The sequence below is a fragment of the Papio anubis genome, chromosome 4, assembly GCF_008728515.1.
Source record: "Papio anubis isolate 15944 chromosome 4, Panubis1.0, whole genome shotgun sequence".
NCBI lineage: Eukaryota > Metazoa > Chordata > Mammalia > Primates > Cercopithecidae > Papio > Papio anubis.
In genome coordinates, this window is record NC_044979.1 from 176,433,478 (window position 1) to 176,456,800 (window position 23,323).

Sequence of the window (23,323 nt, forward strand, 5' to 3'; positions counted from 1 at the left end):
AATATCAATCATTGCATTATAAAGATACATGCATGCTTATGTTCATGCAGCACTATTCACAATAGCAAAGACATGGAATCAGCCCATCAGTGATAGACTGGATAAAGAAAATGTGGTACATATACACCATGGAATACGAGGCAGCCATAAAAAAGAACAAGATCAGGTCCTTTGCAGAGACATGGATGGAGCTGGAGACCATTATCCTTAGCAAACTAACACAGGAACAGAAAACCTAATACTACGTATTCTGACTTATAAGTGGGAGGAAAATGAGAACACATAGACATATAGAGGGGAACAATGCACACTGGGGCCTACCTGAGAGTGGAGTATGGGAGGAAGGAGGGGATGAGGAAAAATAACTAATGGGTACTAGGCTTAATGAATGGGTAATGAAATAATTTGTACAACAAAGCCCCATGACACAACTTTACTGGTGTAACAAACCTACACATTCTGCATGTGTACCCCTGAACTTAAAATGAAAGTTAACAACAACAAAAAAAGAGGAACGCTGAAATAATGTGGTGCTGCGAAGCCAAGAGCAGATGCTGCTACAAGAAGAAATCAACAGTATTGAACGATACCAAGAGATTTAAGTAGGATGGAAACTTGAGGTTATCGATGACATTAACAAGAACATTTCAGTGCGGTGTTGGGTTGAATCACAGAGAACTGATGACTAAACAGAAGTGAGAAAATACAGACAGAAGATATGATTTTATTTTCTTTCCCAGAGGTGAACTATAAAGGGTGAAAGATACAGACTCAGGTGTGGAGTAATATAGGGTTGAGGGAAGGTGTTTCTTTTATGGGAAATAAAAATTCCATTCAAGTCCAAAAGCCAAGGAGCTAAAAAGAAATTTTGTAGGCAGTTTAAGGGTAAATGAGTTCTTGGTGAAATTTCCTTTTAATAATTTCTTTTTCAATGAGAAGCACCCTGAAAAAATCAAGCTGCAAGGAAAGATAAGCAACCTGGAAGCTTGCATAGATGAATGTTGGCAGCTGTGCCAATGTTAAAGGGATACTTGGAAGTCAGGTAGGTGTATTCAACATGGAAGTTTCCTCTTGCCTTTTCTTTGTCGCCAAGTATGCAGGTAACATGGCACCAGCTAGGTAAAGACTCCATTTGCGTATTAAAAGATTAGGGTGGGTTGGCCAGCCTCTTTACACACTATGTAAATGGCACACCTGGTCCAACCACTCCTCTAGATCCTATGTAAATCAGACACTGCTTCCCCAAGCTCATCTATAAAACCAACTGCATCTCGCCCCAAACCCCAAAACCTGCTCAGGCACCCTTCATCTGCACAAGGAAGCTTTCTCTTCTTTCTTTTGCCTATTAAACTTCCACCTTTTTTCTTTTTTTTTTTTTTTTTTTTTTTTTTTTTTACAGAGTCTCACTTTATCACCTAGGCTGGAGTGCAGTGGCACGATCTTGGCTCACTGCAACCTCCATATCCTGGGCTCAAGTGATTCTCCTGCCTCAGCCTCCTGAGTAGCTGGGATTATAGGTGCCCACCAGTTCACCTGTCTAATTTTTTGTATTTTTAGTGAGATGGGGTTTCGCCATGTTGGGCAGGCTGGTCTTGAACTCCTGACCTCAGGTGATCCACCCATCTCGACCTCCCAAAGTGCTGGGATTACAGACGTGAGCTATCATGCCTGGCCTAAACTTCTACTCTTAAATCCACTCCTTGTGTGTCCACATCTTCACTTTCCTTAGCATGAGACAATGAACGTCAAGTATTTCTCTAGACAAACAACACCACTTCAGTAGGACCAATTGCAAGACACAAGATCCACTGGAGAATGAAAATAAGTGATGGTATCACGAGAACCTGGGAGGAATTTGGGAGCCAACACACAGGGAAGCACTTGGCCTTAAATTAGAGGAAGGGACTCACTGTAACTCAGAAGCTGACAAGAAGGGATGTAGATAGGTTTGTATGTGTAATTTCACAAATAAAATAGAATATCTATTTGATGATTTTTCCTATAAAATAGGAGTTAGATCATCTCCTGAGAGTGTACAGGGAGATTTTTGAGACACTTGAGGAGGGTGGAGATCACCTTAAATTATTTTAAGTTATTAATTAGGTTTGGCTACTTAGTAATAGAACCAATATTTTCTTCCTTTGAAAATTGTGTTAACCAGCATCACATTTTAACCAAGAATAGTTTAAGAAATGCAAAGTTGGTTTCCAAAATTAGAAAATCTGTAAATGTAACTCACAACATTAATTAATCAAAAAATTTAAAAAGAATAATTACCTTCACATATGTTGCAAAAACATTAATAACAATGAACATCTCTTCTTTAAGAAAACAATCTCCAATAACACAGGATTAGGTAGCTACTTTCTTAATGTGATAAAATGTATCCTTCTTAACACATAAACCAAGCATTCTAATCAAAAGTCAAGAACAATGTATCTACATTTTGAACTTACAGTTCCACTTCTGGGGATTTATCCTACAGGCTTGCATGACAATATGCTCTATTTTATGAATCTTTAAGATGTGTCTTAGATATTGGGATGAGTAATCAATGTGACATGATTTAATTGGTGGCATTTTTTTTTTCTTTTTAGTGACCCATAAAATAAAAGCGTGTGTTATTATTAAGGCATCTTAGATTATATAATATCAGTTTGTAGAAGATTTTTTATTATGGTAAATTTCAGATAAGACTGGAAGCAAAGCATGAATCAATGTGTACAGTTGTTATCATTCATGCAAAACATAATCAATGTCAGTAGTCCATATTAGATACCTACATTATATCTATGTTAATGAATGGATATATTATGTGTCTGTATTGATATCCACCCACACATATACCTGTTTGCTAATATATGTGTATATTAGCTCTGCCAGGATTCTGGTAACTTTGGTTGCCTCCAAAGAAGATTCTGGTAACTTTGGTTGCCTCTAAAGAAGGGAGGTGATGGCTGGAAGAGAGAACTGGAGGAAAATTTTACATTCCCTTTTGTATTTGTATAAACATAGTGCTTTGTGAATATATCATCTAAAAGAAAATACAATTGAAAACCAAAAAGAAAAAAAAGAAAAAATCAACGATAGACATTGTAAATCTCTGCTTTGTGTAGGCTTCACAATTATGCTCACCTTTTGATAGAATATATACAAATTTTAGCCCCTGGGCCTGGGGAATAAGAAGAAAAGGAATTTTCTTTATTCTGAGTCTAGATATGCCAGGAAATCTTCCATTCAATGACTGAATGTTTTCTCCATAGTATCTGTGATATATTTAATATCATAAAAACTCTTTAAAAGTATGATTTAGGGTGACTGGACTAACATTCCTTAGAAATGAATGCCATTCTTCAAACTCTCGAAAAGTCTTTATTTTCTGATTACAAAAGCAATTCTTTTTCAGGAAAAACAAAGAAACATTATAGAAGAAATTGCTATAATAAAAAAATGGAAATACATTTTAGCCAAAGTGGGAGTTAGGGATGTATTCAGGTTCAGGTATGCCTGTTCCAAGCAGCTTTTGGTATAAATAGAAGAACTGTTAAATAAAAAGAATAGGATTTTACATGTTGATAAAGTCATCTTGACCTAGCTAATGTCAAATGGTGGCATCAAAATTTGTGTCAAAATGTCTCACAAATCAAAAACCTGCATTAAACTATCCTGTCTCCTATGCATATGACGTGCCATGACTGGTTTCACATAAGACGGCCAGGTCTCTGCAATTCCTTGAGGCCATCCCTATATTCTCATCACTGAGCTCAGTGCCCGGCACAGGGACATGATCAGGAAGTGCTTATTGAATGTATGAAGAGGTGGCACGGAGTGGTGGAAATCCTACCAGCCTAGTCGTCAGGTACCCCTCAGTCCCAAAGCTCAAAGCCTGCAAGCTGTAGTCTTGAGTAAGTCACTGAATGCCTCTGAGTCTTGGTCTGTTATCCATAATGGGGATATAATGACACTCTTCTTGCTGTTAAAAAAAAAAAAATTTTTTTTTTAATCTACAGAAAGGGGATAGCACAGCTCTAGGAAGAAAATTGGGCACACTGAGTGTTTGTAATGATGATGACTACTCTAGGGAAGGAACATAGGCTGATTGATAGAGTCAGTGTGCACAGTTGCACTGGGGCTGGTGGGGGTGATAATGGCTGTTTTACTAGGAAATGGGGGCCATTGGGCAAGGCTCTACCCAGCTTCCTCTGCAAATATGCTCAGTCTGCTGCAAAGAGAGACACTGTTAAATAAAAATATGTATTCCTTGAGTATTTGTTTAAAACTAGGAGGACATTCATATACCTTGTCTGCCAAAGGCCACTGGAGAAACCATATCTGAAGGACTGGTATGACAACAAGCTCTCAGATGCCAGTTTCACCCAACCCTTCAACCTGCAGTCCTGTGATCCTCCTGCAGGCTCCTGGTCAAAGGCGCTTCTCATCTCCACAACATCTTATCTCTCTTGCATCATCTTCCCCCAGATTCTCAGGAAACAACCTCACCTTTTATTTCACAAAGAAATCAGAAATAGCCTTATGGAGATAAAATCCACATACCATATGATTCATCCATTGCAAGCATATAATTCAGTAGTTTTAGATATTCACAGAATTATGCAACTATCACTTCATTTTTAGAACATTTTCATCACCCTAAAAATGAACTCTTATGAACTAACTATTTGCAGCCCTCCAAAATTCATATGTTGAAGCCCTAAGCTCCAAGGAGGTGGTATTATGAGGTAGGGCCTTTGAGGGGTAATTAGGGTTAATGAGGTCGGGGAGTGGGGCCTTCATGATGGGATTAGTGCCCCTATAAGAAGAGACACCAGAGAGTTTTCTCTCCCTTGTTCTCTCTCTCTGCATGGGGGACACAGTAAGAAGGCAACCATCCACAAGCCAGGAAAAGAGCCCTCACCAGGAACCAAATTGACTAGAACTTTGGCCTGGGCATTGGACTTCCAATTCTCCAAAACTGGTAGGAATAAATTTATGTTGTTTTAGCCACCCAGTCTATGGTATTTTGTTATAGAAGCACAAGAAACTAAGACAGACCCGATTAAGAACTCACTCCCCATTCTCCCCTTACCTCCATTCCCAGCCCCAGGTAGCCACTAATATACTCTATGTCTCTGTAGATTTGCCTGTTCTGGACACTTCATATAAATTAAATCACACAATATGAAAACACTCTGCTGACAGTTACAAAGGACTGAACACATATTGTCTGATTTCATATGTGGATGTATGATTTTATTTTTCTTGGGCATACACCTAGGAGTGGAATTGTGTTATAACAGTATGTTTAGCCATATGCTAAATGCACCACTTTACCTTCCCAACATCAGTGTATATGTGTTCCAATTTCTTCGCATCCCCACCAACACTTGTTACTGTTTATCTTTTGGGTTTTGCCATGCTAGTTGGAGTGAGGTGTTAGCTTGTGGTTCTGTTCTATATGGCTTGCCCTCCGAACACACTTATCTCCTGATTTATAATTCTACTGTCTTACTGTCTACCAGGTCCTTCTGTTATCAAGCAAAGAGGATGCTTTGGTTAGAAACACTCTACTCAGGTAAGAATGGCATGCAAAAAGCTGTACATATTTAATGTATACCATTTGGTGAGTTTGGAGATAAGTATGACCTGCAAACCATCACCACAATGTAAATGATAAACCTATTCATCAACTCTAAAATTTTTCTTCTACTTGTTTTATTTATTATTATAAGCATACCTTGTTTTACTGCACTTCGCTTTACTGCACTTTTCAGATATTGAGCTTTTTACAAATTAAAGATTTTAGGCAAGCTTGCACCCAGCAAGACTACTGATGTTACTTTTCCAACAGCGTGCACTCACATCATGTCTATGCCATATTTTAGCAAGTCTCACAGTATTTCAAACTTTTTCGTTATTATTATATCTGTTAAGATGATCTGTGGTCAGTGATCTTTGATGTTACTACTTTTATTGTTTTGGGGAGTCACAAATCACATTTATATAAAAAATGGTGAATTTAAGCCATAAATGTGGTGTGCATTCTGACTGCTCCCCTGACTGGTTGCCTGTCTCTCTTCCTCTCCCCAGGCTTTCCTGTCTCCGGGGACACAACAATATTGAAATTGGGCAAATTAATAAACACTCATGCTGCCTATCTGTAAAAATAACTCCTCATCTGTTAAGTGGTTTCTTGAGATGGGATCTACTGGTGAGACGCTATGAACACTGCTGAAATGACAACAAAGGAGTATTGTATAAACTTGGTTGATATAGCTGTGGCAGGGTTTAAGAGAGTTGACTCCAAATTTGGAAGAAGTTCTACTGTGGGTCCAATGCTAGCAAACAGCATTGCACACTACAGAGAAATCTTTCATGAAAGGAAGGGTCCATTGATGTGGCAAACTTCACTGTTGTCTTACTGCCACAGCAATCCCAGCCTCCAACAATCATCACCCTAACTTGTCAGCAGCCATCAGCATCAAAGCAAGACCTTCCACCAGCAGAAAAAAAACAAACAAAATAAATGACTTGTTCTATTAGTCCATTTTCACACTGCTGTAAAAATACTACCCTGAGACTGGGTAATTTATAAACAAAAGAGGTTTAATTGACTCAGTTTCGCATGGCTGGGAGGCCTCAGGAAACTCATGGTGGAAGGAGAAGCAGGCACCTTCTTCACAAGGTGGCAGGAGAGAGAAGTGCAGGGGAAACTGATACTTATAAAACCATCACATCTCAATAGAACACACTTACTATTATGAGAACAGCATGGGGAAGAACCATCCCCATGATCCAATCACCTTCCTTGACATATGGGGATTACAGTCTGAGATGAGATTTGGGTGGGGACACAGAAAGAAACCATATCATGTGCTGAAGGCTCAGATGATCACTAGTATGTTTTAGCAATAAAATACTTTTAGTTAAGGTTTCTACATTATTTTTTAGACATAATGCTATTGCTCACTCAAGAGGCTACAGTGTGGGATGAACATAACTTTTGTATACACTGGGAAACCAAAACATTTGTATGACGTGCTTTGCTGCAATATTCGCTTTATTGTGGTGGTCTGAACTGAACCTACAATATCTCCATGAAATGCCTGTATTTTGTGATAAGAGCACTTAGCATGAGACTTTGAACAATGTGCATCTTTGATTCTTAAATCTCATCCCTCACACGCCCTCTAGGACTTCCTTTCCATCACTCTTGATCCTTCTCGTCTGTATCATCTTCCATGGAAATATTCCTTTTTACTGGTCCTTCCTCCACAGACATATCCAATGTAGCAGAGATTCTGAGGCAAACGCTGGAAGAATTCTAGTCCTGCTTCTCTACTTTTGAGTTGCAGGCCTTGTGCTTCGTTTTTCTATTATCCATATTAATTATCCCTACCTTGTAACACTGTTGTGGGGATGATACAAATTGATGCATCTAATGCCTGGCATATAATAAGTGCTGAGTGTTTGCTATTATGTCATTATCTTTCAAATTGCATTCATAATTTGAATAAGTAATATTTGCAAATGGTACAGAAATTTAGATAAAAGTGTTTTGCAGTTGAATGTAAGTTTCTCTCCAATCACCTTTTCACAACTTTACCTGAGAGGTGAACACTGTTACCCACTGCTTGAGGATTCCCCCAGAAATGGATATTCTATAGTTACATGAGAAAACCATGGAAGTGAAAATTTCTACACATGGTAGCCTCCTGAGCACAGCACCCTTTCTCTTGATTTTTTTCACTGAATATCTGTTTTGGAGATGTTTCAATTTTAGTGCCAAAGACTTATCTCATCCCTCTTAACACCTGCTACTAACTGAATGTGTCATAATGGATTTAAACATTTCCTAATATAGATACTTAAATTTTTTTCTACTAGTTTTTTTTAATCCTGCAAGGCCTTGTCCAGACATAAATTTTACATGTGTGAATACACCTGTACATTAATGACTAGAAGAGAAATTTCCAACTAAAAGGAAAGTTGCACTTTAATTTTGTAATGGTTATAAATATGATGTAAACATATTGTAGATAAATAATATTATTGATATAGTCTTGAACATTGTAACCATATAACTATAAATACAAGTACATATAATTTAAATAAGTATAATTAAAATTTATAATAAATATTAGCAAATGTATCCTTAAAAGTATACCAATTGGCCATTTCCATGTTTTAATTTTTATTGTTATCATTCCTTTCTAATTTGGACTTAAGGTCTTTCTGTGCAGAGGGGGCCATGAGCCAAGATAGCCACTCTTCAGGAAAGCCCTGCCAGTTGGGGTAGGGGAGTTAGGTTTGGGTGTGTCAGTCAGGTAAGACACAGGGGGAAGGTGAAACCAAAATGCATGCAACAGAAGAAATGTATTACTTACAGGTCCCAGAGAGATTAGAAGCCTGGAGTGGAGGAACGGGGTGGTGGGAGGGCAACAGGAAGTTCAACCAGCAAGTGCAGAGGGACAGGGGCACTAGTGGGACGATGTTTTTAATGAGGTCCATGGTCGTGCTTCCTTACGCCTTCCCAAGGGGCCTGTGGGTTGCCTAATTTAAAGCAAAAAAAAAAAAAAAAAAAAGAAGAATCTAATTTGCATAATGGCATAATGCAGGAATTGACCATGAGGTTTTATCATGGTCAGCAGCTGTGAGATGAGCTGGGTTTGGGGTCAGTGGGGTGACAAATATGCGAGTTCATCACAAACAACCACATGGGAAGGGGAAGTTTTAATCAGGCCAAAGGCGATTGTACACTAAGACTGGATTTCAAACAACTAACGCCAGGCCTAAAAATGAACACCAAGGCATCATCTGTATTAAAACAATATATGCTATCCCAGCCACACTACAAGGGTGTCTCCATCCCTATGTCTTCTCCAGCAAGCTGTGTTGTCTTTGAATCGTGCCAATCTGACACATGAACAACAGTATTCTGACATGGTCTAAATCTGCAGAAATCTTAATTTGAGAGAGAAGGAATATTTCTCATGTATCTAGGAGCCCTTTGTGTTTGGAGGAATGGCAGACACTATGTATGTGTGTGTGTATGTGTATGTGTGCATATATATATACACACGACATATATATATACACACACACACTATATATATATATATCTCCTTTCCTTGTTTTCCATTTTATTATAAATCTTTTCTCATTGCTTTGTTAGCAAAATTAACCCATTGGTCATGACAAAAAGTGCAACTTTTTTTGCAAGATTGTCATTTGTCTTTTGAATTTGTGAAGGTTTTCCCACCTCAGAGCTTTATCTAGTCAATTTTATCAGTGTAGGTCTTGTGGAACACTTAAAAAAGAATTTGCCATTCTTTTGTTTTCTTTTTAATATATTGAGCTATTGAATATTTGTTTTCTACCATTAATTTTTTCAAAACAATCAGGTTATCTTCATATCCCTTAATAAATAATTACTGTTTTCTTTGCTAATTTAAAATAGCATCTTTAAATATTTAGATCTGATTGAATCTATTTATGGACCTCTTCTATTTATGTCTTAGCTAAGGCCAACATCACTGATTTAATTATTGTATTTTTATGTAAGAATTTTTTTTCCACATAAGATTGGTCATGTTCAGGGAGGCAAAAATAAATAAATAAACAAACAAACAAACAAACAAAAAACCACACGAAATCATATCCTTTGCAGTAGCATGGATGCATCTGTAAACCAGTCTCCTAAGCGAACTAACCCAGAAACAGGAAACCCACGTGCTGCATGTCCTCACTTACAGGTGGGAGCTAAACATTGGGTACACAGGGTCAAAAAAATGAGAACTAGAGACCTGGGGGAATACACAAGGAGGAAGATAGTGAGGAAGGGATGAAAGAAACTATGTACTGGGTACTGTACTCACTACCTGGGTGACGGATTCATCTGTACTCAAACCCTCAACATCGTGCAATCTATTTTTGTAACAACCCTGCACATGTACCCCCTGATTCCAAAATAAAAGTTGAAAAAAAATAGTATTTTTGTTTCCAGAAAACGTCTTTACTCCTCTCTTCAAAAAGCTATGAGAATGCAAAGGCATGAGAATGATATCATGGACTTTGGGGACTTGAGATGGGGAGGGTGGGAGATAAAAGACTACACATTGGGTACAGTGTACACTGCTCCGATGACAGGTACACCAAAATCTCAGAAGTCACCACTAAAGAACTTATCCATGTAACAGAAAACCACCTGTTCCTCAAAAACTATTGAAATAACATTTTAAAAAGTAAAATAAAATTTGCAGGGCATCATTGAAAAATGATAATTAGATCTTTGTTGACATAGCAGCAAATGTATAGATTAATGAAGGGAGACTTGCCAATTCTATAAAGCTGTCTTTTCTTGTCCAGGCAGAGTATGTTTTTCATTCACCGAGTCTACGTGTTATAATACTTCATAGTGCTTTAATGTTTTCTTCATCATGGTCTTCAACATTCCTGACTGAGTTTACCCCAACTTATGTCATGTTTTTGTTGATATTACAAGTGTGCCTTTTCTTTGGAATGTCCCACTGCTTGTGTATAAGACATCAATTGATCTCTGTGTATTTAATAGTCCTATCCTGACATTTTCTGGATTCTTTTATTATAATGGTTTTTCAAGTAGTTCCTTTTAGGTTTTCATGTTTTTCCATAACGAAAATGTTGTTTTATCCTTTTGTGTCTTTGTCCCTTCTGATTGCATTGACTATTAGCTCCAGATTAAGATAAATAAGAGTGGAAACATTTTGCATTATTTTGTCTTGCTGTTGATTTATGGGGATGCTTCCGGGGCTTTCCTAAGAAGCATTAAAGTGACTTTGGGATGAAGATGCGCATTTAAAAAATATTTTAATATGAACATTTTAAAACATACAAAAATAATATATATACACAGACATATGTATAAATGTGTTGAATTAGTAAAAAAATTTACAGAAATCGTGAATCTCCAAAAAATAAGAATATTCTTCAACATATACACAAAATGATGATCATACATAAAAAATTAATAATGATTCTATTATAACATGCAGCTCATCTTAATGTGTATTCAACTAATTCAAAACATGGATTTTATAGCTGATTTGTTTCAAATCAGGAAGCAATCAGTTCACAGATTACACGCACTTGATATATGTTACATTGGATATATTTCATATTGATGAGAAACTGTGTACTTATTTTCTTCTTATTAATAGTTGTTAAATTGATCAACTTTTTCAACATTTAAGGAGAAGGTTATAAACTTTTTCTTTTTTTCTCGATAATGTGTATTATCTTATTGTTAAAAGATGTCCAAGTGTTGAAGGAACTTTGCCCTCTGGGAATAAAGCTCTTGATGTTACTTTGTCAAGTAGGCCCTGAACTAGTTTAAATAGCACTGCAGCCAGTTCAGCTTCCAGGACGGTGGCGTACCACCCCCACAAGCCAACCCCTCTGTTAATGCCCATAAACACGAGCGGAATGCATATTTTGTTTTCTCTCCACTCTGTACAGGAAGTCCTCCCTTAATGTCATCAATTGGTTCTTAGCAACTGTGATTTTGAGCAAAATGACGTATAAAGAAAATACTTTTTTTCTAATTTTACATTATAAGTTCTGGGATACACGTGCAGAACGTGTAGGTTTGTTACATAGGTATACATATGCCATGGTGGTTTGCTGCACTGATCAACCCATCATCTAGGTTTTAAGCCCCTCAGGCATTAGATATCTGTCCTAATGTTCTCCCTTCCCTTGTCCCCCACCCCCCGACAGACCCCAGTGTGTGATGTTCCCCTCCCTGTGTCCATGTGTTCTCATGGTTCAATTCTCACTTATAAGTGAGAACACGTGGTGGTTTTCTGTTCTTGTACTATTTTGCTAAGAATGATGGCTTCCAGCTTCATTCATGTGCCTGCAAAAGACATAACCACATTCTTTTTTTATGGTTGCACCGTATTCCATAGTGTATACGTTCCACATTTTCTTAATCCAGTCTATGATTGATGGGCATTTGGGTTGATTTCAAGTCTTTGCTATTGTGAACAGTGCTGCAATAAACATATGTATGCATGTGTCTTTACAGTGGAATGATTTATAATCCTTTGGGTATATATCCAGTAATGGAATTGCTGGGTCAAATGGTATTTCTGGTTCTAGATCCTTGAGGAATTGCAAGATGCCATTATTTAAGGACCTGGTCATTTTGCTTAAAGTCACAATTTCCAAGAACCTATCAATGCCATTGAGGACTTACTGTATTACTTTCAGTTTCTGCTACACTCTCTCTTCCCTGAGCTTCTGTGTGCCTATTCTTTTTTTTAATTTTGCTTTTCGTTGTGATAATTAAGATTTCATACATTTTCCGAAGATATTTTTAGCCTCAGTTTCCATGAGTTTCATGAAATCTTTCTTCTCGTGAGCATTCTTGACCTGCCATTTTCTCTTACTTATTCTTGAAATACCTTTTGACAGATCTTATGGTGTTTATTTTTTATTAATCCTCTTGAATAAGGTGAATCCTTTCTGGACCACCTATTAGTAGGAGTTTCCTGTAGGGAGGGGTCCAGACTGTGTTTCAGGCCAGGAAGGATTTTTCTTCCTATGTAGGGTTATGAAAGTGGATTAATTATTTTAACTATTGTTTTTCCGCAGCCAGTGGTGATCAGAAGCTACAGACTGATCAAAGGAAAGAGACATTTCTTCTTTCTGGTACCTTTTTTCCCTGTCCCTTCAGCTGCTTGAAATTCTCCCACCTTTGACCCTCTCAGGGACTCCTACTAAGTAGGTTTCTGAATGTACCAACTATGGGATTTGGAATAAGTCACCTACTTGGGCCTAGAATGAAGTTCCGACCCTCACATGTTGCATTTGTTCCCTGAAGAAAGGAGAAAAAAGACAGAAAACAATATTTATTAAGCCCCTGACCCCATGTGTGCCAGGCACTCTGATAGGCTCTTTGTGTATATTAACACATGGAATTCTGGAAACAATTGGAAAACGCTTCATGAATAATCATTATCGTACCAATTTTTCAGACGGACAACTTGAAGCAAAGCAGAGTAAGTTCCTCAGCCACGATTGTAGGGCCAGTGAGTGCTGCAGTGGGATTCTGATGACTGCAGAGTCCAAGCTCTTGATGCTATCTCCTGGGTTTCTTCATTGCTTCCCAAGTCTAAGCTGCTGTCATTTAGACAAAGATTCTCTTATTACAATGGCAGTCACAAAGAGATTCCTGTTGTCCCACCTCCAACAGTGGCCCATGTCCCTCTGTTGTTCTTTGCCTCTCTTCCCCATTTGCCAGTCCCGAAACTGCTATCAGTTTGCTCAGTGGAATTGGCTGTCTGCATTGGTCCTTTTCTGATTAGAGCATTGCTCAGTGCTCCTCCTAGGAGCCTGTGCCCAGGTTTGCCACTGGCTTTTTTTTTTTTTTTTTTAATTCAAGCCTTCTTTGCCATGAGCCCAAATGTGCCTTCTAGCTGCAGTTTGAGAATCAAGTAGAAATGAGCCATATGATCTGACAGCTCTTGCTGCCTGGCTTCCCATCACTTTGCTCCACTGACCTGGAGCCCTGGCACACATTATTGCCCAACTATAATAAAGATTATTCTGTTTGTTGGGAGCAAAATCTCCAGAACAGGAGAAGTGGGCCAGGCTTGTGATGTAAGCTCAGGCCTTGAATTCAGAGAGCCCTGTTCAGTTATCCTTCTCGGTAGGCAAATAATTGTCAGCATGTCCTCCTTGATCAAGCTATTTCCTCGTAAACAGGGCTGAAACATTTGTCTTCCTGCCCATGAGGTTGTTGTGAGTCTCAAAAAGAAAATTAAGATGGGAAAACATTCTGCAAATGATAAGGTACTTACTAAATGCCCTCTGTTACTAATAGACTTATTGAAACTGATATTAATCGGATAAGTGGGTAGAGGAGTGCTGCATGAGTTATGTCAAACAATAGTTTCCAAGAGAGGACGTCTTGCTTGCTATTCAGCAGCACAGGGTAGTTGTGTGGGTGGCGTCTGCAGTCAGAGCGTCTAGTTTGACTACAACTATTAACATCCCTTCTTATCTATGTGAGCTTCAATTTCTTTAGCTTTAGAATTTGCACTAGTCCATTGGGAAATTGAGGTAAGGACCAAGATGGACAAACATTCTATGATATTCATCATGATGCCTGATCAATGAATATTAGCTGTTATCATTATGCTGTTATGTTTTACTGAACTGAGTCAATAAATTAATAGAACTAGAATGGCCCTTAGACACCTCTCCCTTCTTTGTAAGATGAGGGCTCAAGCCACACAGGTCCAGAAACTTAACCTTAATGGACCCATTCTCACTAATTAAACTGACGGGAGATCAATGCAAAACCAGGATGTAAAATTCTTAAGCAGCATTGGGGACTGAGACCTGTTAACACGTGGCAATGCTTAGTAACCGTATTTGGAGGCTGCCTTGAGGCACACAGGAAGGGAGAGTGATTAAAAGGCTGGGAAAAGCTTCAGGGCTGAGAAGAGAGGAAGGGAGATTCCTTTGAGCTCTCCCTTTGTCTCTCTAGGTATGCAAATGGCCCCACAAGTAAGGACTTAAAGGACTGAGTTTCCAAATCACAAGTCCTTGGCTAGCATTTCCCATAAGACACAGATCAATCTTCACAGTACAGCTGTATCAGAGGCTCATGCCTCTGTCCAAAGCTACTTCCAATTTCATGCCCAGGTTTTCTTCATTTCATTCAGACTCTTGGTCATTCACAGAGACTTGTTTTGGAACCATTTTGCAGAAGCCTCTGAGAACAATGCAATTTCTAGTGTCTTGGTGCTAGACAGGGTCCCTTATATCCACCCTGATTATAGCAGGAAAAAGAGACCCTTGATTTTTGACACTCTTTTGTTCTTTCTCTGATTCTTGAACACATGGGCAATTTACCCCCATTCTTTTTTCTAAGAGCATTTTTCAGTATAAATCGTGGCATGGAAAATGGTATGTTTCCTCTGGTTCCAGATAAGGAAAGCCGTAAATAATTTAAAGTTCCTGCTGTGCAAAATTACCCAAACAGAAAGTACATTTTTTTTATGCTTGGCACAGAGGATGGTAAAATAAGAAATTGTGCCAATTTTCCTACAGGTGAAATTTTAGCTTCTTTATAACATAAGCACTTTGACTCTGAAAAAAGTAACTTAATGAGATTTTGTGCAAGGTGTGCCAGAATTAATATAGGGCTATAGAAATAATAGCCCAAATTTACCTTTCATACACACACAAAGACACAAAATTACTGAAAGTTTGTGCTGGGAGCATTAAGCCACTCCCCAGGGCTCAAAGATTGTGCCCCCTAATAGTGTTTATGTTACCACAAATGTCAGTGTCAACACTTCAATCTTATATGAAAACTATTGTTTTGTGGCACAAAATTCTGATGTATATGTTATTTGAATCACTATAAGCCACTATAATTTGAAGCATCAATGTGACCTACTTTTCCCCTCTTAATTAACAGGTCATCATAAAATGGGGTTGTGTCTATTTTCACCTGGCCCACTGTGTGTTGTGAGTGCCACCAGAGCTATCCTGCTGCCCCTCCACAGATCGTAGGATTTTCTTCCTTTATGTTGAATTTAGCACTGAAACTGGCAAAGCTTCGTTCTCAAGAACGAAAAGGTCACAGAGAAAGAGGAGGAGAGAAGCCACTTTGCTAGACTTTCCTCCTTGGGACACTTGTGCTGAAGGCATGTGATGGAAAGAGCAATGGACTTCTGGTCTCCAGTTTGGGTCCCATATCCAGTGAGGGCTGCTTCTCTGGGCACTGGAACAGTGACTTCTGCACACGCTTAGCCATCCCAGAGCTTGTCCCTAACGATCCAGGAAGGGATGGGGCATAAGGCTGTACGAAGACAAAGCACAAGCACTAGTAGGCAAGAGCCAAATATACCTAAGAATAGTGATAAAATGTGTCTATGAACAGCTACTAAATATAATAAAAATTTAATGTATGACTGGAGTTTGTTTCTGGTGATGGTGATCAAGTCCTCTCGCCAGAGGGCTGGCTTCATCTTCAGGTGTCAAATGTTCTCTTACTTCTCCAACTCTAGTCCTTTGCCAGGTTTCTAGTTGCTGTACAGTTCTGAGCAAATGTCAAAAGGTCAGAAGGATGAGTCTTCACAGGGATTAATGAATTTAGATGATGGCTTTCGGAAAGAAACAGAGAGAAAGAAAAAGGAAGGAAAGAAAGAAGGAATGAATAATGGAAGGAAGGAAGGAAGGAAGGAAGGAAGGAAGGAGAAAAGATAGGAAGGAGAGCATGAGGGAGGGAAGAAATGGAAGGAATTAGAAGATAGGAAGGAGGGAGGGAGGGAGGGAAGAAGGAAGGAAGGAAGGAAGGAGGGAAGGAAGGAGGAAAGAAAGGAAGGAAGGAAAGAAGGAAGGAAGGAAAGAAGGAAGAGAGGGAGGGAGGAAGGGAGGGAGGGAGGAAGGACGGGAGGGAGAGAAGAAGGGAGGAAGGAAGGAAGGAAACAGGGAGGGAGGGAGAAAGAAAGAAAATTTTAAAACACTGCATCCTATAAAATGGTCTCCACAGTTGTATGGGAGGGGTATCACAGGCTTCCCTGACTGTTGGAGACAAAAGAATAAATCTTCAGTATTTTGCCTGCAAAGATCCCCCTTTGCTCAAGGCCCTCTTGTCTGCCAAGTGTGTTGGCCAGCAACTGGTATTCAGGCATCTGCTTGATGAGTTTGTCTCACCTTCACATGTCTGTTCTGACAGTGCATCTTCAGGGGGCCTATCCATGGATGTTGAAAGCCCTAGGTCTTTCCCGTATGATCTCATTACATTTTGTTGTTGTCACCTTCTTTCAATTCTTCCTTCTTTGTTAAACTATAAATTCTGTGGGGAAAGGGTTTCTATCTGTCACGTTCACAGTTGCATGCCCTGAGCCTACTGGTCAACCCTCAGCAACACTTGTTAAATAAATGAGCCCAAGATATCTCATTGTACATCTTTAGGCTCATCTACATGCAGGTTCTATATTCTGTGATGAAAGAGGATATAGTATTTATTTCCTAGATTCTTCCTGAGTTGGCTGTATACCCAGTGCTATAGTTTGGATGTTTGTCCCCTTCAAACCTCAAGTTGAAATTTGATCTCCAATGTTGGTGATGCCTAATGGGAGGACTTTGGGTTATGGGGTGGACCTCTAATGAGTAAGCAAATGCCCCTTCTGGGACAGGTTGGGGGTGGGAGGAAGGCGAGAGTGATTTCTAGCTCTATTTGTTCCCATGAGAGCTGGTTGTTACAAAGAGCCTCTCATCTCCCTGCTTCTCCTGATTCCTCTCTCACTGTGTGATCTCTGCATACACCAGCTGCCCTTTGCCTTCTGCCATGAGTGAAAGCAGGCGAGATCCTCACCAGAAGCTAAGCAGATGCTGGCGCTATGCTCCTTGCATAGCCTGCAGAACTATGAGCCAAATAAACTCTTTTCTTGATAAATTATCTAGCCTTAGGTATTCCGTTATAGCAACATAAATGAACAAAGACACTCAGCTATCACAAATATTACTTGGCTTGGGCACTCAGGATCTTGAGAAAAGGCTGTTGATCAAGTCATAGAGAGGCTTCCTCAGTTCTCTGCCCCTGATGACTTCCTTAGCCTTGGGTCCCAAGTGCTGTAATTTTATTGTAGGTGGAATGGAGAGTCTTGAAACTATGTCACCAAACAATGATTTCAGGCAGGACCATGTCCACTGCCCTTGGAAAAATGGAACCTTGAGTCTAAACTTTCCCATAGAACACACTTCACCTTCCAACCTAAAACAATGGAAGTTTTCCAGTTGAAAATTATCCCAGAGGCAGATATACAGACCTCCATTTCAGTAGCTTTTCTGCCACTAACAGATTAGAAGGTCCCAGGACTTGGATTGTCTTAACTTGTATAGTTATGGAGCAGCTACAAGTGTGATAAATACCTTGTGATGATAACGGATATATGATCTTCCCCGAGCTTCAGATCAAATTGGGTAAACTTTGAAAACATCTACTTATTACTTAAAAAAAAAAAATCCAGGATGAGTTTCTTGTTACATGACAGAATCACAGAATAGACTGCTTGATAGCCAGTCTTTACAATTTACTGTAATTGTCTCTGTCAGTCTCTGGAGAAAAGGGGACGTGACACCCTGGCTGAGTCTGAAAGTCTGTTTTGTTACCAAATTCCTGACAAATAGACTTGGAGTGAATGCCCCCTCTCATTGGGATGTTTTGCATGGACGACAGGATTCAAGCTTGGCGTCTGGTATCTTGTCATCTGTTTCTCCCCAGCGAACACTTAATCCTTCAAGACAGAGAGTAAGTAATAATATTTAATATGTCTCACCTTCAAGCTTTATTTCATAAATTATAAACACCTGCTTTTTAGTGACTGCTACTTAGTCTCTTTTATTGTACCAATTGTTTTTTCCATCATAAATAATTCAGGACACATTTATCCCAAAACAGTGCAATTTGATGGAATCATAGAATGGCTTTCCCTTAATTTTTAGCATTCTTGTAAATAAGTCCCCAATGCCAAGAGTGTGCTACGACTGTCCTTGCCTGACTCTGCAGATAGAGCTGCTGACTGGTAGGCTATACATGGCAGTGGCAGAAAGAATCCAATCCACACAGATGTCCTTCCTTTCTATACTAAAGACAGGCTGCCACAATGAGGACACAGAGCTGCCATGCACAATGAGTGTATGCACTCATGCACACATGACAACCCCCTGGAGACTGATTTTGGGGGACCTGGGATGTAGATCCACCCCTGGTTTGCCTCAGGGTCTAATTCCTACCCTAGCATAGCCTCTTAGTGGGGATATTGACTCTACAAAGTAGAATGGTGGGAGAAGTACCTTAATCAATAACTCTACCAACTCAGGAGAATTTCTTGATTACATTCGTGGGCATAGTCCTAATGGGATATGACACAGGAACGCTTCCTGCTTTCTGGACAAGCAGCAGTGCTGGTCTTCTATATGACAGGAGAATCCACCTCACATGGAGTAGTCATAGAAGGAGAAGAAAAGGTAGTCAAGATCCTTTAAGTCATCCTTAAGGACCTGGACCCTTGGAAACTGTTGGATGTAGGAGCATATTTTTGTGTTTCTGAAGTTGAGGCTTTCTGAATATATTTGTCTGCAAATTCAGGAACCTGGGGTCACAGAAAGCCTTGCAAAGTTAATTTACAGCTGCATAAATAGTGAAAGAACTCCAGAGAGATCTACCTTTCTCTGGGGGCATATGTTTACATTTCACGGGAAAAGGAGCCCTGTGAACTTGAAGGCACCTCTAGATTATAAAATTGGACATGAGGGCCTACCTGGCCTTAGAAAAGATGTATTTACATTCCAAAAGGTTAGAGAATCCAGAATCCTTTCTCTTGAATCTCCAAGGAACAAAGGGTTTTGTTTTCATCCTCCTTTTGGGAGATTTGAGAAGGTGGCTACCTCTTCCTCCTCTAGATAAGAAGATAAAACCTGTTCCTAAACTATGATGTAGACTTTGACATTTGCATATGTAGGACGTTTGTCTCGGCTTTTACCATTCTTAATCCCAGGGTTAAGAATCAAGGTGTGGGGATCCATGTGGTTGTTATTTGCTTTTTAAAGAAATAATGATCATCTGTCTCTAATCCGGAATACCAAATGTTCACAATCAGGATAAAATTATACAGATGAATATTAAAAACCCAACAGAAATTCAAAGGGAAAAAATTAGCCTACATTTGTTTCTATTTCAGCTTTGCTTGTGGTCAGTCAAGAAGGAGGGTTTGAAGAGAGGTAATAGGGTAAAGGGTGGGTGGGTGGGTGGGGATTTGCATTTAATTTATTTTTGCTGTTGGTGCTAGATTTTGCCAAATAAATGGGGTTGAATTGGAGTCTGTTAAATCAGGGTTTCTCAGCCTCAACACTACTGACAATGTGGGTGATAGCTCTTTATTGTGGGGGTTGTCTTGTGCATAGCAGGAGGTTCAGCAGCAACCCTGACCTCAACCCACTCAATGCCAATACAACCACACCACCCATTTTGGTAACAACCAAAAGTGTATCCAGACATTGCCAAATGCTCAATAGGGGGCAAAATCACCCCTGTTGAGAACTGCTGTCTTAAAAGCACATGTGACACCATTATTTCTAAGCATTTGACATAGTACTAGTCATGGATGAGATCAGGGGAGCTGGTCTTCTGCACGGGCAAATTAGATTATTGTCTAATTGCCTAAAGAGGTCTTTCTAGAAACCTCCATTCAGAAAGAAAGCTCCTTCCATGTGTTCACTCTATTTAAATGGTGACCAAACCCTTTAATCCACAGTGTTAAAGCTTACTCTGTGAATACCTGGGAAAGGTATCATAGTCATATAGATCCACTTGAAAGAGAGTGTCAAAGTAGATGATCAAGGCAGCAGATACTTTTGTTGTGATCAGCATTTGATAGGGAGAAGGCATCAGATCACAGTGGGAAAAGGATGCAGAAAGCAAAGACGAGAGGTACCAAGGATCAGATTCACTTAATAAAACATTTTGCAAAGAATGAACACCATTGAGCATTGAAATATGTAAAAACAGAATGCATAGCATTTGAGAATGCTGTAAAACTCACAGTGCTAACACGGAAAATAGCCCTATTTGTGACTTCTTTTTAAATTGTAAGGGAGTGAGCAGAGAGGTCAGCTTGGGTTAGGATAGGTCAGGCAGACCCCTTGACAGCTGAAGGCATGGAAGGGCAGGAAGTTTGGAGATTGGGGCTGACATAGGGAAGAAGATGCTCCAGGAAGAATGAATGCAAGAGCACCTTGCCTGGTTTGAATTTCCCTTAGAAATATCTCATTGCCTGGACCTGAGATGTGGCTTATATTGAAGTTATTTATCTAAATTCTCCTCTCCTCCACTGGATTCTAGATTTTTATGGAGAGTTCCTGGTCTTGAACATTAATATTTCTGCTGATGTGCTTAGCCCAGGATCTGTCACAATAGGAGAATGATAAAATAAGTGAATCCATGCCAAAGGAAACCTGATGTTCATTAGGCCTTGTGTGGTATTTTGGCTGTGCCTCAAGAAGGTCATCCCATTAGGGACAGCCATTCACACCTGCCTCTTTAGATAGCCTGTAGAAGGGAAAGAGCTGGGCACTATCATGCCAAGGCCTTGAAGACTCTCCACATAAAGGAGCTAAAATTCCCAAATATAATAGAATATGACTTATAAAGGTATATTAATATTCTGTGCTGCATAACAAATAACAAGTTTAGAGACTTAAAACAACATCCATTCATTTTCTCAGTTGCTGTGGTTCAGTAGTCCAAACCTGGCTTAGCTGGGTCCTCCGATTAGAGTCACACAAGACTGCAATCAAGCATCAACTGGGCTGTGTTCTCACTGGAAAGCTGGACTGGGGAATGATCCACTTCCAAACTCACACAGGTGGTTGGCAGAATTCATCTCCTTGTGGTTGTAGGAATGAGGGCTCCAGTTCCTTGCTAACTCTTGGCTGGAGATTTCCACAGCTCCTAGAGTCACCCATAGTTCTCTACCATGTGGTCCTCTCTATAGGCAGATTGATTCCACTACATGGCGTATTGCTTCTTCAAGGCCCACAGGAGAGTAAGAGTGAGTCTGTGGAATTTTATATAACACAGTGCAGTCACAAAAGAGATATCCCAGCACCTTTGCCACATTCTATTGACTAGATGCAAGTCCCACCCAAACTCAGTGGGAGGGAATTGCACAAAGGCATGGACAGCAGGAAACAGGAATAATTGGGGTTTATCTTAGAATCTGTCTACCATGTGAGAAAATAAAATTTAAAATAAAATTCAGCAATTCTTCCTTGTGTAGCTTCTCTGAAGCTGTTCAGAAAAGATTTAGCAAACACCACTTTGCAACAATTCTGATTTCCCCACTGGATGGCAAAGTCAAAGGGAAAAGAATGTCCTACAGTATAAATTTTCCCCTTTTTCATGCAATGATAGCCTTGCAATAGTTCTGTAGGCCAGAGAGCATTAGAAACCAATCTCATTAAACACTTTGACCTACTGCCTAAACACAGTGTCTTAATTAATGAAAGGGTGTGAGGAAGGGGGATGAAAGTCGTCACTTCAGAAACCCTGGACTGAAATTCTAGAGTGTGTATTCCCAACCTTCTGATACCCCTGGGCAGGACCAAATGCCTTTACCTTGACATTTGGGCATAGCTTACATCTTCTTTTATGATGAAGGGTAACACACAGAAACTTCCACTCCTGGAAACCTGGTATGCCTTTCCTCATCCATTCTGACCAATTTCTTTTGGATTTTCCTTGAAATTTTGTTCTGATCTCATGAGAAGTAGATTTGTTCTGTTTTGGTGGTGCATGCCCAGACCCTATCCTTTTCTTCTGTTTGACTAAGCACAAAATGTTTTCTTTATCAGGTAAATTTAATTAAGAGGTCAGTCACTCAGCAAACTCCATCATTATTGTCTGAAGGCTAAAAATAGAGGAAGAAAAAAGTCCCACAAGTCCTAAAATAGAGGAAGAAAAAAATTCTACAAGGGAGCAAAAGTGAATCACATTCTAAACCTCTCTGTACAGTGACCCTTTAGTGAAGGAGGAAGGAGCCACTATTTCTACCTATTTAGCAGCAAGAGATTCTAAGTTAGCCCCTTTTCCTCCTTGAACTCCATCCCCACAAAAGGGTTATTTGAGTTTGGGGTACAGGTTAGAATTACTCCTCCCCATCTCCCACACTCAATTGCCCTCTGTCCCTCAGCAGTGCCACAAATGAAGATGTGTGTCTGGCTTACAGCCCACCATAACGCCTGCATTCTTTTCTTCTTATTCTCACAGTAGTCACTTGCAATTGTCTTTCCTCCTATTGCATATCAGTTGTATGGTTCTTTTCTTACTTTGATCCTTATTCTAAAAAATAATCACGTATTTCCTCAATTTTGACAGCATGGACTTTAAGCCTTGTAAAGGTCTTTGAAGATCTTAACCCCCTCATCTTACAGTTAAGAGTAGTGGTGATGAAGCTATTGAATCATTCATCAAGAGTCATAGTGACCTTTACCAGGAGTGAAAGAGATCGCACATGAATTTTTTAATTGATTATACACTACACTGGCTTCATGGGAGGGCACAATAGAGACCTGGTCACAAAGTAGGATCCCTGGATTGTCAGATTTGTTGTGACTGCATTGTAAGGAGACACTGTCATGTCTCGGAAAAACCTGGAAGATGCTATAGTCAGCGAGACCCCTCTAGAACCCAATCACTGTCCCCCACACCTGCATCAGAGTCCCCTCAACCTACATCCTGTACAGATCACCATCTTTTTTC

General features: G+C 39.5%; 1 long non-coding RNA gene across 1 annotated transcript; it reads right to left on the reverse strand.

The window, feature by feature from the left end:
• Positions 1-2,531: 2,531 nt before the first annotated feature.
• LOC103882585 lies at positions 2,532-8,576 on the reverse strand. The gene is made up of 2 exons (XR_002520803.1): positions 8,385-8,576; positions 2,532-4,500 (listed from the first exon to the last, which is right to left on the reverse strand). It is a non-coding gene; the product is annotated as an uncharacterized LOC103882585 (long non-coding RNA).
• Positions 8,577-23,323: the final 14,747 nt, after the last annotated feature.